The sequence below is a fragment of the Egretta garzetta genome, unplaced genomic scaffold, assembly GCF_000687185.1.
Source record: "Egretta garzetta isolate BGI_Z169 unplaced genomic scaffold, ASM68718v1 scaffold30, whole genome shotgun sequence".
Lineage (NCBI taxonomy): Eukaryota > Metazoa > Chordata > Aves > Pelecaniformes > Ardeidae > Egretta > Egretta garzetta.
In genome coordinates this window covers 4,155,230-4,159,078 of record NW_009258383.1, presented here as the reverse complement: position 1 = coordinate 4,159,078, position 3,849 = coordinate 4,155,230, and the positions used below count along the sequence as shown (strand labels likewise).

Sequence of the window (3,849 nt, the reverse complement as noted above, 5' to 3'; positions counted from 1 at the left end):
AGAGTGCAAAGCAACTTGAAAATGGACAAGAAATCCCGGTTGTTTTTCAACAGAGTAGATCCAGATCATATCAGATAACACGTTTAAAATTGTTATTTTTTAGAAGATCAAGCTATCATAAATTTCAGAGCTTCAGACAGTAAATGGCTATGAGTTTAACTGGAATATCTATCAAACTCTGTAACTACGCTAAGAAACAGATGAGGGCATCCATAGGAATCGATGCAATTGTTCTTCATATTGCGTTTGAACAGTGCTCTGCTCCGTTTGTGGCAAAGAGGTGAAGGAGCTGTTTAGGCAAAGCGCACAGAAAACAGCTACTGAGTTGTTGCATATGAAATTTCTGCGGTATTTATGTAGGATTAAGATAGAGACCAGGTTTATAGCCTAAGCTGCTGAAGCAGAAGATAAGGAGAAGCAGAGAACGTTGATATGGACCAAGAAAGAAGGTGAGAGAGAAACTCGGTTAATCCAATGGTCAATCCGCAGCCCATAATTTTATGAACAGCTGGACTGGATACCCAAGTCCTATTGCAAAGAAGAGATCAGGGAGATCCTGATGTACAGAAAACAGTAAAGGCTGCGGAGATGGTAATATCGTTGTATGCAGGGCCGGAGAAACACCGGCTTAAACGTGAGCAAGGTCTTGGAAACAGTATTGGACATGCCTGTCAAAATGCATAGTTAATGGTTAACCTTTGGCAGGGCGTAAGGGGTACAAATGTAATTCCTGCATCTGCAGGAGAGACAAAGAGTTCATACTCCCAAAGGAGCTGGGGGCATCCCAGTGCAGGAGGAGGGAGCGGAAACATTAGTTCCTCTCACCCGGCAAAGAGAGCAGGCACGGGGGATGGAGCCAGCCAAGGATGTTCTCACCTGTAGGCACAAGCCACCAGCTTGTCCTGCACAGGGAAGGAATTCTTAAGCTTAACTCTTTAGTTATTCAACAAATTGGAGACCACTAACTAAAACAATAGTTTCAAAAGTTGCGGGAGCTGTGTGAAATAAAGTATTTGCAGTCTGTCTCTAAGCTGCATTAGAAATGGAAGAAGTCAGTTTTCATAGAGCCATCTCCAGAAGGTCGATTCTTGCTGAACTTAACATAACTCTGGGTCTTTAGAGTCGTGCTCATTTCCCCAGCTTCTTCAAATGAGTTTGTAACTTGGTGGAACCGGGCATGCTTGACTGAGGTCCGGGAGGAAAATATCCCTATCTGTTGCTTTTGACAGTGAGAGATGAGGGCTTTGGAGGAGGGCTCTTTTCTCACTGCTCCTAGGGAGAACCTGCCCGCCAACAGAATTTCTCCAATGAGAGCAATCGTCTTATTTATTTTCCAGTGTAATTTCTCCCTGGAAGTTGCAGGGTCCCGTTGAGTAGCTTTTGCATTTGAACACAGAGTTACTTAGATCCTCGATGAAATAACCTACTATCATGAAACATTGTATTGTAAGGGTTTTTTTTTTCAGCTTCAAAGATGCCCGGATATAGTAGGAACGCAGAGTATCTCTGCTACTTGGAAATGATGTTTTTAGGAAGGCAACTTTATTTGAGGAAGGAAAATTATTTTTTATTACAAGGATCGTTGTAAGTAGGGAGTCTCTGTGGCGCAATGGGTTAGCGCGTTCGGCTGTTAACCGAAAGGTTGGTGGTTCAAGCCCACCCAGGGACGGGTGCTGCCCTTTCCTCTGCCCACGGCAGAGGGGTTGGAACTGCCTTACCTTCCAGGTCCCTTCCAACCTAAACCATTCTCTGAAACTTTGGAAAACAATTTCTCCGTTAGCCTTTAGGTTCATTAAGACACTAGTTTGCTGAAGAATCAGCAATGGATTAAGGGGCTAAATTATTTCCATGGATCATTATTTAAAGATGCAAATGCACAGAAGTAGTTTACTTTAAGCAGAACATCAGAGACTGTTCCTTAGGCTACTCATTGTTCTGTCCTATCTGATTGTCTATATGGTGCTCTGCTGGGTGGCCGTGAGCGCTGATGGGTCTGTGTAATTTTATGATGATGAAATGTAAACGTGTATGTACAGAATGCCAACACGGGCTGCTTTGCACCTCAGGCTGAGCAAAGATTTGTCATTTAGGAATTAACATCTAGCTGAGCTGTTGTGCCATTTGCAGAAGTTTTGTGTAACAGCCCGGTGAGTTGGATCTGCGGGATGGCTGTTAGTGTTTGTTTCTACCAGGCATATGGAGGACAATCAGGGGACCAGGCCCAGCCAGTTCCAAAAGTTGCAGGAATTATATGAAATGAAGTATTTGCAGTCTGTCTCTAAGCTGCATTAGAAATGGAAGAAGTCAGTTTTCATAGAGCCATCTCCAGAAGGTCGATTCTTGCTGAACTTAACATAACTCTGGGTCTTTAGAGTCGTGCTCATTTCCCCAGCTTCTTCAAATGAGTTTGTAACTTGGTGGAACCGGGCATGCTTGACTGAGGTCCGGGAGGAAAATATCCCTATCTGTTGCTTTTGACAGTGAGAGATGAGGGCTTTGGAGGAGGGCTCTTTTCTCACTGCTCCTAGGGAGAACCTGCCCGCCAACAGAATTTCTCCAATGAGAGCAATCATCTTATTTATTTTCCAGTGTAATTTCTCCCTGGAAGTTGCAGGGTCCCGTTGAGTAGGTTTTGCATTTGAACACAGAGTTACTTAGATCCTCGATGAAATAACCCGCTACAACAAAACATTTTAGCCTGGAGAAGAGAAGACTGACAGGGGATCTCATCAACACATACAAAGTATCTTAAGGGTGGGTGTCACGGGCACGGAGCGAGACTCTCGTCAGTGGTGCCCAGCGACAGGACAAGGGGCCATGGGCACAAACTGAAGCATAAGAGGTTTCAGTTGAATATGAGGAAGAACGTATTGACTTTGAGGGTGACAGAGCACTGGAAGAGGCTGCCCAGGGGGGTTGTGGAGTCTCCTTCTCTGGAGGTATTCCAAGCCTGCCTGGACGATGTTCTGTGCAACCTGCTCTAGGAGAACCTGCTTTAGCAGGGGAGTTGGACTAGGTGATCTCCTGAGGTTCCTTCCAACCTTTGCCGTTCTGTGATTCTGTGATTGTACTGTAAGGGTTTTTTCAGCTTGAAAGATGCCAGAATATAGTAGGATTTAACGCAGAGTATCTCTGCTACTTGGAAATGATGTTTTTAGGAAGGCAACTTTATTTGAGGAAGGAAAATTATTTTTTATTACAAGGATCGTTGTAAGTAGGGAGTCTCTGTGGCGCAATGGGTTAGCGCGTTCGGCTGTTAACCGAAAGGTTGGTGGTTCAAGCCCACCCAGGGACGGGTGCTGCCCTTTCCTCTGCCCACGGCAGGGGGGTTGGAACTGCCTTACCTTCCAGGTCCCTTCCAACCGAAACCATTCTCTGAAACTTTGGAAAACAATTTCTCCGTGAGCCTTCAGGCTCATTAAAACACTAGTTTGCTGAAGAATCAGCAATGGATTAAGAGGCTAAATTATTTCCATGGATCATTATTTAAAGATGCAAATGCACAGAAGTAGTTTACTTTAAGCAGAACATCAGAGACTGTTCCTTAGGCTACTCATTGTTCTGTCCTATCTGATTGTCTATATGGTGCTCTGCTGGGTGGCCGTGAGCGCTAATGGGTCTGTGTAATTTTATGATGATGAAATGTAAACGTGTATGTACAGAATGCCAACACGGGCTGCTGTGCGCCTCAGGCTGAGCAAAGATTTGTCATTTAGGAATTAACAGCTAGCTGAGCAGTTGTGCCATTTGCAGAAGTTTTGTGTAAAGACTTAGGATTTGGAATCCACAGGATGGCTGTTAGTGTTTGCTTCTAGCTCTGAAACTCCTGTGCATGGCACACTTTAATAA

General features: G+C 44.5%; 2 non-coding genes across 2 annotated transcripts; both read left to right on the top strand.

Annotated features, from left to right (window-relative positions):
- The first annotated feature begins 1,595 nt into the window (after positions 1–1,595).
- Positions 1,596–1,669, top strand: TRNAN-GUU. Its single transcript has one exon. It is a non-coding gene; the product is annotated as a tRNA-Asn (tRNA).
- Positions 1,670–3,221: 1,552 nt separating this feature from the next.
- TRNAN-GUU lies at positions 3,222–3,295 on the top strand. The gene has a single exon. It is a non-coding gene; the product is annotated as a tRNA-Asn (tRNA).
- The last annotated feature ends 554 nt before the right edge of the window (positions 3,296–3,849 follow it).